This window comes from Notolepis coatsorum, assembly GCF_963971535.1.
Source record: "Notolepis coatsorum genome assembly, chromosome: 9".
Classification (NCBI taxonomy): Eukaryota; Metazoa; Chordata; class Actinopteri; order Aulopiformes; family Paralepididae; genus Notolepis; species Notolepis coatsorum.
The window spans coordinates 57,340,093-57,353,283 of record NC_140173.1 but is presented as its reverse complement, the minus strand read 5'-3'; the positions used below and the strand labels follow the sequence as shown (position 1 = coordinate 57,353,283).

Here is a 13,191-nt window from a genome sequence, read left to right as displayed (position 1 = left end):
TTTGAAGACGATAAAGGGCGAGAATGTCTCATTCTCTATCGCAGCAAGCGGCCAGCCTGAGCGACGGTACCAGATTACAGACGCTTTCACCAGCCAAGAAATAGGACTGTCGCGGTACACATACCCCGTCGCCAAGCTGATGGAGAAATATGCACATCTGCGCAAGTTACCGATCCCGCTCATAGACAATGCTATGCCGACCCTGTTGATAGGCTCCGACCATGCAGACCTCATTGTCCCGATAGACCGGGTTCATACCGGACCCCGAGGCTGTCCTGCAGCAGTCGAGACCCGTTTGGGATGGACTCTCCAAGGCCCGCTCGCCAAATCTCTCAACCGAAGTACAGCCACTAGATGTCTCCACTCCCGAGTCACGGAGGGAGAAACCGCACTCCTGCAACACGTAGAGCGGCTATGGACCTTGGAACAAATGCCCTTTAAGAACGGAAGGAAAGACATTCGCTCTAAAGATGACATTTACGCCATTCACCTCCTCGAGACAGGGACCAAGAGAGTCCCGGTCAACGGCGTGTTGAGATACACCACGCCACTCCTGCGGCGAGAAGGAATGCCTACTTTCCACGCCAAGACAGACGCCACAGAACGGTACCTGCTGAACACGGAGCGGCGCTTAGCCAAGAACCCCGCCCAAGAGAGTGTATACCGCGCTGAGATTGAGAAGCTCATCACAGCGGGACACGTCACAAAGATGGACATTAAAGAGGCTGACCAGACCACTGAATCGTGGTACGTGCCTCACCACAAGGTCCATCACAACGGTAAAGACCGCATAGTATTTAACTGCAGCTACCAGATCGGATCCCAAAATCTGAATAAAGAGTTACTGCCCGGTCCCACACTCGGCCCCTCCCTACTCGGCGTTCTACTCCGCTTCCGCCAGGAAAAGGTGGCCATCAGCGGGGACATTAAAGGAATGTTCCTGCAGGTGAGATTAGTAGAGGAGGACAAGCCCCTGTTACGGTTCCTATGGAGAGAGAAGCCAGGAGATGAGCACCCAGCCATCTACCAATGGGAAGTCCTCCCCTTCGGAACGACGTGCAGCCCCTGCTGTGCTACATTTGCACTACAGAAACATGTAGCAGAGGACCCAGCAGCGGACGAAGAGGTCCGACACAGCGTAAAGAACAGCTTCTACGTAGACAACTGTCTACAAAGCCTTTCAACCCAGGAAGAAGCCGAGGCTCTCCTGATTAAACTCTGCGCCTCATTGATCAAAGGCGGCTTTGATCTCAGGCAGTGGGCCAGCAGCGATCCGCAAGTACTGCGCAGCCTCTCCTCCGAGGACAAGGCAGCCAGCAGCGAGACCTGGATGGCTACAATCCCGGGAGAAGCCCAGGAGACCACCCTGGGATTGGTGTGGCGATTCAAAACAGATTCGCTTCACTACAGACACAAGCCCCTGACTACGGAGCAGGGAAGGCCGGCGGCGGCGCCGACCACCAGACGGAGTGTGTACACAACACTCGCCCGACAATATGACCCGCTAGGATGTATTCTACCGTACACCACCAGGGCAAAAATGATTGTACGAGCATTGTGGGACAAGGACCAGGGTTGGGACGACCCCATTCCCGCACACCTTGCATCCACCTGGAGAGAGTGGGAGATGGAGCTCCACTCACTCCCAGGCGTTAATATGCGCCGAAGCTACTTCCCACCCACGGTGAGGCCAGAGACATGTAAAATGGACTTACACGTCTTCAGTGACGCCTCAGAGGTCGCATACGGATCAGTAGCCTACTTGCGGGCCCAAGACCAGGGGGGAGAGATCTACACAGCATTTGTCCTCGCCCGCTCGAGAATAGCCCCACGCAAGCAACAATCTATCCCACGTCTAGAGCTCTGCGCAGCCCTAGCCGGAGCGCACCTAGCCACGCTCATCCAACGTGAGCTCACCATACCGGTGTCTAGAACAATCCTGTGGTCAGATTCCACGACAGTACTCGCCTGGATCAAATCGGACTCATGCAAGTACAAAGTCTTCGTGGGAGTCAGAGTCACCGAGATTCAAGACTTAACCGAAGAGTTAACCGGAGAAACAGAGTGGCGCTACGTTGATACAAAACAGAACCCAGCTGACGTCATCACCCGGGGGATGCCCCTAGATGACCTCACCCGTCACAATGCTTACAGTGACGGCCCCGCATTCCTAAGACTCCCGGAAGGACAGTGGCCCATGCCTATCCCGAGGGAAGCAAGTCCAGAGGAGGTGGAAAATAGGAAGTCTGTGTTCTGTGGATTGAGCACTGTTATCTCCGCAGACCCCAACACACTCCTGATGGGGCGGCTAGATCCCGCGTTACCCCAGACAATGTACCGGCCTGAAGAAGCGAACGGCCGACGAATGTGGAGGTACAGCCAAGTATTAGCCGACAAGTTTTGGAGCAGTTTCCTACTGCACTACCTACCGTCTCTACAGACCCGCCAGAAGTGGGTAAAGGAGAGAGACAATTTGACAGAAGGAACAGTCGTCATGATTATTGATCAATCACTGCCCAGAGCTATGTGGCCGGCCGGCCGCGTAAGCAAAGTGATCACCGGTGCCGACGGCAAGGTCCGAGCAGCTGAAGTGCTTGTCCAGGGTCGCACTTACACCCGTCCCGTGGCGAGGCTCATAGAACTGCCCCGACTCCCAGACACAATCGATGATGACCATGACCCTATAACCCTATGACTTTGTGAAGTTGACTGACCCCTACAGCAAACCCTTATGTGTAAATAGACAACGCGATTAATCTGTCTCTGTTTAACTGATTAGGTCTGGGACCAATCAGGGGGTGGCTGTTGTGAAGGGCCAGATTAAACCGAATATATATATTTATTATATATATATATTTAATTGTATTTGTATATTCTCTAATATTCCTTGATATCCCTTGTATATTCCTTGTACAATATGCATTGAATATCCATTCTAGCCTACTGAACATCCCATAATAGTCTCCATTCTACTATTGGTCGAGACCTTGGTGCCAGGCTGCCATACCTCCCAGACCCAGTTCAAACGTACCGCTCAACATGTACGAACAAGTCCTAGTTCCGCGTAGGAATCTGGCTACCGCACCACTAATGGGACTATTTGTTCATAGTGCGTATATATACTGCGCTACTAAAGTAGGACTTCCTTTTTCAGTCCAGTTTCTTACCCTCCAATAGAGTCACAGACGTAAAGCCTCCCCACGACGCCACGTGTGGGAGTAAGGCCAAGTTCGCCTACCATCGGTATTGAGACATCGTGTATATTAATATTTGAATAGTCATATTTGGCACTATATCGTCGAGTTGGACGTAGTCTATTAAGCTAATAATAGTCTGTTAATATATAGTGCTTCGTGCGGTGAGAATACTACCGTAGTCAGTACCCCATCGTTTCGGGCAGAGAACTGGCTGCTTATCCAGGGTGGTTGACCCCACGTGAAGCTGCACCCGAGGAGCCCCAGAGCCGACGAGCGAGTGGACCTGTATACCGGATTATTCTACCGACGACAGCCCGCCTTCCCAGGCACGGATTATGCTTTGTATACGTTGATTATTCCATGGATAAAGACCCCCGACACTGCCGTGTGTTGGAAACCCCCCCCCTGGAGAGGACGCAAGGTGAGGAGACGCTCTGCAAGACGAGGTCGCTTCATGTCTCTCCCCCGTGGACCGGAGAGAGCCGGCTCACAGAGAGTCCACCTGCTTTCATCTGTGGTCCAAGGATCGCCGGCGCATTGAACGGCACTACAGTGGGTTCACCTGGGATACCCTTGGCCGGATGAGGCAGCCGGATTCTACCCCCCCCCCCCCTTCCTACTCCTGTCGGCTTACAAGCGACCGGATTAACCCCCCCTAGTGTATCCAGCCTATAATCATTAAAGTATCATTGCTGTTATTCCTTAACTATTCCAGGTCGTATATGTACCACCTGCGCCTTCAGAGATTGGACATTCTCTATTGATATACCGACGAATACTCTTGCCATAAAAGTGCATACTAATTCCCATTCATAAATGTGATTGATTTGATTAAGTGCTTGCTCTACACACCATCGCTATGTAGAAATAAAGACCTATTTCTAATTCGTACATTTGTGTTGGATCCGTTTCATCTACGTGACAGTGTTCATCATAATATATTTATGCCGAGTACTGGGTGGCCGAATATTAAGTACAAAGGTAGTGGTAGTAAGTATCATATCTAGTAATACAGTCAGGGAATTGTACCCCTCAGTTACAAAAGCGGATAGTAAAATTATGTCCGACCCTACCAACCAGGATACCCCGACTACAGAGGCCCTAGTGGGTTCTAATGTAACTGACCAAGCTCACGGTGGGGACCAGGAGGGAACTGACACGACTTTATCCCCCAACAACGTCGACAAGGTAGTCCCCGGAGAGCTCCAGGATAAAGAAAGCCCTCCCGGGATGGAACCCGACCCACCACAAGAAGAGACGCGCACCCAGGAGATGGATCTCCTCGGTACGCAACAGGAGAACGGGTCTCCAACAAGTACTGCCGGGAGCCGATCGCCCCGAACGGCGTCTTCCCCCAGCGCGGCGGACAAGATGCTGGCGCAAGCACTCATCGCCACCCTGGCAGCCTCCACCGAACGCGATCGACTTCAAGCGCAACAGACGCGCGAGCGCGAACATTTTGCAGGCGAGCGAGAGCGCTTCCAGGCGCAACAAAGGAGTGAAGACGACCGCATAAGACTGGAGACCAGACGCCTCCAGACAGAAGAGAACATTGAGAGAAGCCGCGCCGATGCACAGCACGCCGCCGCCAATGCACAGCGCGACGTCGCACATGCCCAGCGCGACGCCGCCAACGCACAGCGCGATGCTGCCCAGGCCAGCGCCAATGCGCAGCGCGACGTCGCCAATGCCCAGCGCGAAGCAGCGCGCGACGCAGCCCATGCCCAGCGCGAGGCAGAGCGCGACCGGCTGCAGGCGGAGCTGATGGACAAACTGGTTGCCATGGCGACACCTCCTCACTCCACACGGAGCTCTCAGAGATCGTCAAGACATGGGTCTAGGACACATTCCCCTACCCGACGAAGCGACCCGGGACCCCGCCAACAGGAGGATCCTGTCCACGTCTCCGAACCCCCTCCCCAGCCGGTCCATACGAGACCCAGCAACCGGGAAGAACCGGACCACGCCGAGAGACTGAACAGAAGACTCCAGGTCCTAGCAGAGGAAGAGGAGGAGGAAGAGGAGGAATGTCAAGCCGACCAGCAGCAACGTACTCTGGACCAGGAGGTCCAGTACAGCCCAGAAGTCAGCCCCGAGGCCCTGCGCTACAAACCCCCGACTCAACTCACGGGTGAGTTTGACGCACTGCCAGCCCCGAGGGACAGCACCTGGGTACCCGACCTTCGGTACCCACCAAGTACCAGCCCAAGACGACACGCACGGGGAGACTCGCCTAGGAGGCCTCTTCCCCAACGCTCACCGATGTGCCAGTCATCCATGGCATCGTACCTTGGCGCACCGACGTTTCCAGACTTCACCCATGAGAACCGAGCACAGTACACGGAGCTACGGATGTGCTTAGAGACAATGATGGTTGATGTAGCTGATGAACGCCACAAGTATGCTACCCTATTGAAGCACCTCAAGGTGCCCCGAGCGCACAATATAGCGCTGGCCTATGCCAACTCTACTACCCCATACACAGCGGCTCTAGCAGCACTCGACCAACGTCATGGACGCGTATGGGACTATGTGATACAGGAGATAAGAGACATTGACCGTCTCCCCCCAGCCAGAGACAACAGAGCATTAGATGACTTGTCTATCAAGGTACAGTCCCTGGTAGGGATGCTGGGGTCCCAAAAGGAAAAGGGTATCTACGAACTGTACGCTAACTCCAACGTAGAGAGGATATTAGAGAAGCTCCCTCCCGCCCGACAAGAGCGCTTCAGGCGGCAGAGAGACTACCGCGACCCCAACGGTCCAGAGGCATCCCTCCTAGACCTATCTGAGTTCCTCGCCAGGGAGGTCAGTAGCCTACGACTCGACACGTTCGTATGGAGTGGACCAAGCCCAAGACTCGGACCTCGGGGACAAACGGATAACCGCCGGTTGGTGACCGTTATGCACCAAGCCGAATCAGTACCGCAGCCCAAGAGCCACCACACCCCCTCGACGAAAGAGGACCAGTGGAAGATTGAGTGCCAGTACTGTGAGGGAGAACATCGGCTGTATCAGTGCGAAGATTTCAAGAAGCTGACCACGGATGATGTGAGTCAGTGGGTCAAGGACCACCGCCGCTGCTTCCGCTGCGCGCGCAGCCACCTAGCAGCTGAGTGCCGCTTGAAAAAGAAGTGCAGCAGGTGCGGTGGCACCCACTTGGAGGTCCTGCATGACATCAACAGGCGTCAGCCAGGACAACAGAGTGGGCCCGTCGCGGTAATGTACCATGCCGAGGCGGTGGCACCAGCACCAAAGTTCCACCAGACCGCTCCCTGGTGTCCCGACTGCTACGGCAGACACTGGGAGCCACGGTGCGACTCACACCATATAGATTCTACGTCACCACCCACAGGAGTGCTCCACATTGACCAGCATAGCGGGACCCCCTGTGTGCTCCTCAAAGTGGTCAGAGTGCTCCTGAGCTACGAGGACAAGGTCCTGGACACTTACGCCGTCCTGGACGATGGGTCTGAAAAGACTCTCCTCCTCGCTTCCGCAGCAGCCCAGTTGGGCCTGCGAGGTGTCAAAGATACAATGACCATACGCACCATCAGAAGGGACCAGAAGACCATAAAGGGTGAAAGGGTCTCCTTCAAGATAGCAGCGGTGGACCAGCCCGAGAAGCAGTATAGTATAACTAACGTCTTCACCAGCCACGACATAGACCTGTCTCAGTACACCTACCCCATCCCACAGCTGATGGCTAAGTATGTGCACCTACGTCAACTACCTATACCGCTTATCGACGGCGCCACACCGACCCTGCTCATCGGCTCCGACCACGCGGACCTCATTCTCCCAATTGAGGCGGCCCATGTCGGACCCAAAGGATGCCCAGTCGCGGTTCAGACCCGACTGGGATGGACGCTCCAGGGCCCCCTCTACGGACTTGACAGTCAACCCACGTCTACACGCTGCCTACACACAGAGGCGAGCGACACCGGCCTCTCCCCCGTACAGCAGAGGCTATTGACATTAAGCGAGAGGCCCGTGAGAGAACCGTGGGCACCAGAGGGAGTTCGGAACTCCACCCCCCTCAGCTGCGCTCCAGACGTAGCTGACCTCGGACCCAGCACCCCAAGCGACTCCTTGACGGGGCGGCCGGGGCCGGCCCCTCCTCAGATGGGGTACAGAGCAAACAAGAGAAACAGACGGAGGAGGAGAAAGCACAGCCAAGCACAGATCAAAGCAGTCTCAGGCCCGCTTCCTCCTAAGCCCCCCTTCATCCCGTCCAGTCGTCATGACCATAGACCAGTCACTACCCCGAGCTGCGTGGCCGGCCGGCCGCGTAAGCAAAGTGACCACTGGTGCCGACGGAAAGGTCAGAGTGGCAGAAGTGCTCGGCCAAGGGCGGACCTACAACCGACCCGTGGCGAGGCTGATAGAGTCGCCAAGGCTCCCCGACTCGCTTAATGACGACCATGACCCCTGACTTTGTGAACTGACCGACCCCTCACAACTGACATTGAGTAGTGGACAGTGCGGTTAATCTGTCTCTGCTTAGCTAATTAGGTGGGACTAATTAGGGGGCGGCTGTTTCAAAGGGTCAGATTAAACCGAATCTATGTATTTATTGATTGATATATATTGAATAATATTTGTATATCGTTTGATATCCCTTGTATATTCTTTGTACATATACACAGAATATCCCTTTATTCTACTACAGCCCATAATAGTTCATTCTCTCATTGGACCAGGACCTGGCGCCAGCAGACAGGCCCCCTTGAGTCAAGTTCAATGGTGCCGACGAACATGTCGTTACTAGCCCCGGCTCCGCGCAGGAATACGGCTACCGAAAGCAGAGCGGCACTATTTGTCCACCGTGCATATAAATATGGCGCAAGAAATGTAGAACTCCTCTTAGTCCCTTGTCCCGTTCAGTCTCGTTCAGTTCCAGTTATCCAAGCGACGCCTCACCATGCAACGTGCGGCAGAGTAGGGTTCGTATTGCCCCAAATAGAGTCGTGCTTATCCTACTACGTTTGTTCAACGTATCGTTCGCTCCTTACTAGTAAAAGCCTTCATTACGAGTCAAAGACCACGTGAAGTGAGTAATTGTGCGTCTACATAGAGCACTTATTGCCGCGTGCTAATAGGATAGTAACGTCAAGTTCAATTGTGAACCACCGCGCACCACGGAGGATACCTACACCGGTGATTGCAGAGCCACTTTCCGGCAGGATTACTATTCTTCATTGGTTTGACTGTGGCTGCTGGAGCAGAGAACCGTCTACACCCACTGCTGTGGGATCTACACATGCCCGTGAGGACATCACTCGAGCCCGTCTCTGTCGGAGCAGAGACTCCACGGCTTCACCTGCGCGGCGCGCACACTGAGAGTACAGAGGCTGCCTTTCCCCGCTGACACAGGGAGTAATTGTCCCTGTGGAACCATTGACTTTGTATAGAGCATTGCCTCCCCCTGCTGGCTTACAACCGGTAGTACCCCCTCCCAGAGTACAATAGAGAATTCCTAACATTCATTATTGATTTGCCTACGCACATTCTTTGCCTTATAAGCGCAATCTAAGTAAAGTACATTATGTAATAATATTCTTATCTGTAATAAATATTCTAAACGAGTATTTGTGTGGAAACCGTTTCATTGTGGAAGTGTTCTAATCTGATATACTTGTGTACAGTATGGCCAGTAATGTACATAACACGGTAGTGGTTTAATGATACCAATACTTGATTAATACAGTCAGGGAATTGTACCCCTCAGTTACAATAACCGTATAATTATAATCGGTTATATGATACGTTGGCAATAACGATTTTGAATCTGAATGTATGTACTATGTACAGATGCAGCTCTTAGAATTTCACCATCTGCTGCGAGGGGGGCGCTGCCTCGTTAACGCCTCGTTAACGGCACTGCCAGGTTAATGGCTGTATGTAGACTATGAGTAAAAGTAAAGCACAAGGTGCAGTATACACAAGGTACCCTAACTGGCATGATATACATCATACGTTGTAGTCTGTGCACGTTTTGGTGGTTAAGATCTTTTCTTGCCGTCTTTTTTTATGAAGAACTTTGTAACAATGACAAGTGCATTACAAATACAATTCACTACTACTCTTCGTCTTATTTTTATTACATATTAACTACAGTGAAAACAACAACAAAGGATATAAAAAGACAAAAGAAGTCTTTAAAATCTGCTGTTCTCTTTCTTTTTATCTCGCCCTAGATATGTTAGCGGGTCTTGATTAAATACTGCACTGCCATATGTAATAAAACTTGAAATAACTAAAGGCCACTATAAAAGGGAGAAACGCCTTTGATACCGTTCTCGCGTATATTATCTCAGCGGTGGTATCAGCGTGCAACCCCTTGATCCTATCTGCATCAAAAGGATCATCTAAAATAATAGCGATAGTACAACAATGCACACTCACTACAGCCCAGGAAATGCCTATCACGATGCTAAGCCTACCATCTATATTTAGAGGGAACTAAATTAAACCACTGTGACGGGATCACAAGAAAGAGGCAGAGGCAAAGGAAGGGCTTTAAGCCACGGAACATCGGCCCTTTATTAACGCAAACATAAACTCCGTACAAACGGCGTAACTCAAAAACCACATGTTTTTTTCCAGATCAAGACCTGAACTGAAACGAGCCAAAAAAACGTAAAAGTAATCCAGAGCTAATAAGAGCACACCTGGGACGCCCCCCCCCCAGCACAACGCCGCACCCCCCGGGGCGAGGTAGACGCCTCGTTAACCCGCTCGAGGGGTGGCTCTCTGTCGGGTCCTCCGCGACCACGTTTGCACTGTGTTCACCCGGTCTCTCTCTCTCTCTCTCTCTCTCTCTCTCTCTCTCTCTCTCTCTCTCTCTCTCTCTCTCTCTCTCTCTCTCTCTCTCTCTCTCTCTCTCTCTCTCTCTCTCTCTTACACAGTGTCCAGTACTAACAACCTGTTGCTGTATATCCCGGGGTCAAGCGGAGGTGTGAAAGTCCCAGACAGCACTTCTTGAGTTACACGGAGCGCTGCGCTGGAGCGCCGGGGGCACACTGGAGGGGGATATTAGCCAAAGGTAAATAACTAACAGGAGAAGATAAGGCAAACATGATCAAATCTAATAAGGGGCCAGATATGAAGGCAAAGGCAACACAGCTGTAGTGAATACCACATGTTTCCTTAGTGAACAGGGTCAGGGTCGAGTTTTTAGCTGTGAGCCATCTCTCCTTTTTATTTTACAGAAATCCTCTCTTTATTATTATTTTTTACCTCAGCTCTTTGGTGAACAGGGTGCGCCGTGTATTTTATAATTTCTTGGCGATTAAACGCTGCGAGATATTCTTATATTCTCATCTTAAAAGTAAAAAAAACTAAGCAGCGTATCGTCAACGGAAAAAACTGCATTTATAACGTGCCGTGTCTGGCTCTGGTTTTTCTGAGTCTCTGTTCTGAGTATTTGCGGAACCATGTCCAGACAAGATGGATCAGACGGTTAGACGGGGGGTTAGATATGGATCTCTCAGGCCTTTTTGGATGACGAGGCTCCGAAGCACTCGAAACCAGGAACATAAACATGTCTCCCCGCCGTTTGATGTAGGGGGGGGGGGGGGGGTCGGTGGAGAGGGGAGGAGGATGCCATGCTAACCGCTAAACTGGTTAGAAGGCCTGGGACAATTGAAATACCTTATTTGCTAAGAGCTTTGAAACCACTCAGTGGCTAATATGATCAAACTGCTAAGAGTACAATAGTCTGTCCACTTAAGGGACCACTGTGTGTAAAACCGCTAAGCGGTAAGAGATAAGCGGTAAGAGATAATGATGGCCGCGATGGCTCTTGATACAAAACAGACTGGTTAGGGGCTCCTCCGTCTTATCACATGGGTGGGAGTAGGGTCGGGTGGGGTGGTAGCGGGGGGTGAGGCGCACGCAAGGGGCCACTTCCACACTCCCACACTCACCTAAACCAACCAGGTGGCGGACGGAGTTGCACCCGATGAAAACTATTTCAAGTATCCGCGAGCATGTCATCGGGCCGCATCATGTAAGGGCACAGCTGTGTGCGCGCGCGTTGGTTATGCAACTCTCGCCTGTCGGGAGGGTAGGAGGGCATGTATCCGAGCGGTGTCCCTCCACAGAGAGAGAGAGAGAGAGAGAGAGAGAGAGAGAGAGAGAGAGAGAGAGAGAGAGAGAGAGAGAGAGAGAGAGAGAGAGAGAGATGCTCCACCTGTAACCGAGCCCTGTCTGGAGTAGCGCCGTAAGTCTAGCCTGGTGCTGACAGCCACGCTGGCCTGGGTTAAATGAGAACCTTGAACAGGCCACGGTGGCAACTCTTTATCTGCTCCCCGGCAACAACAGACCGCCTTATTGTCCCTCCCCCCTCCCCGCCTAAAACCCCCTCCAGCCAATCCGAGACGGGATAAAGGACCGTCGCGCCTTTCAGCGGCTCTTTGACCGGCGAGGAGACGGCCCCCACACACTTGATAAGTGATACCTGTTAAGTTTTATAGGCTCTGGGCTGTGAAAGAGGGGGAATGGAAGGGGGGGGGGGGGGGGGGGTGTCTGTGGTCTGGTTATTTATGAGAATCCGAATGGGCCGAGCGGGGATTGTGTTATGATGACATACCAGACACCCCGCCTCAGGTACCTAGAGGACGAGGTGAGGCGCAGAAAAACAAGAAGCCGCACGGCTTGGGGGCCATTTGTTATTGTTAGGCTCCGTTGAAGAGGGGACTATCATACGGTCATACAATATTACATCTTGGCCGAGTATAAGTCACTAGACGATAGTAGATGTAATCTTGTGTATAAATCCAGACCATAATACTGTAGACTCCATGATGATTACGCTGCCTAGCAGAGACTACGCAAACAGTGGAACTGAGAAAAATGGCTTTGACAAAAGTTCTATCCAGTGATTTTGTAGTTACTGCAATTCTATACCCCTTTTTCTCTAAAGAAGAGAAAGATAGAACAGATATTGAGAAGTTCAATTTCAGTTATAACTCAATTTAGAAAATAACTGTAGTTACTGCGGTTAGCTTCTGCAGGGCAGTATACATGATGGGGATTACCGCAATGTATTTGCTTGTGACATATTGTTTTGCTTGTGACATTTTTGTTATTGTTGAATTCATGAACATATTGTTGAATTATACTATGTGCAGCATTCAAAATGTCAAAGCGCCTGTTATTTAGACTTGTGACGCTGCTACAGCGCCACCTACTGGCCAAATGGCACCAGATTTGTCCTGCTCACTCATATCTATATAGGTGTTGCAATATAGGTGTTGTATAGGTGTTGCAATTATAGGTGTTGCAATAACACAAAGTGTCGCGGAGAAATTACATTTATTTTGTAATATAATATACCCTGCCCACAGCATTTGAGCAAACTTTGAGTGCCATCTATAGTAAAACTATATGGAATATCAAAAAAATCTAAAAAACATGGCTTGGTCCAGAGATGCGCTGTACTGTGGATTTTGGTGAAACATTTGTAGGAGTAATACATTTTTTTTTTTTTTACCAAATTCAAAATGGCGGAAAATCTATCTAGATGCGAATGGGCATGGCTTATGTGGATAGATTCGTCACTCTGGACCCACAGGACCCAGGAAAAGTGTTTCTGAGAGTTACTGGCTAAAACTTAAAGTTTGTTTTAGTGACACCATCTGGCCAAAACGTAAAGTTTGTTTTAGCAGCACCATCAGGCCAAAACGGCACAGAATTCGACGGCGCACCCCCCGGGGCTCAGCAACACGCCCGCCGAGCGAGGTGTCGATTGGATGTGCAGCCCCCCGAGACATGCGAAAGTCTTGACACGCAGGCTTGACACGCAGGTAGACAAACAAACTTTACGCAGGCAGACAAACAAACTTTACGCACGAGATTCCTTCCTTTATAGTTAGTAGTTACATGTGTATGTTTCCACATGTGCTTTGCAGCTTTGTTTGTGTAATGATGTATTTAACACTTGGCTGCGAAAGAATTTAGCACTCTCCAGGCGAAAACTCCAATGTGT

The 13,191-nt window shown here is 51.3% G+C and overlaps 1 protein-coding gene across 1 annotated transcript in view; it reads right to left on the bottom strand.

Moving 5' to 3' along the window:
• Nucleotides 1–13,191, bottom strand: part of hpse2 (heparanase 2) — a gene marked incomplete at both ends in the record, with an annotated part of 232,999 nt that overhangs the window by 40,808 nt on the left and 179,000 nt on the right. The window lies entirely within an intron of this gene.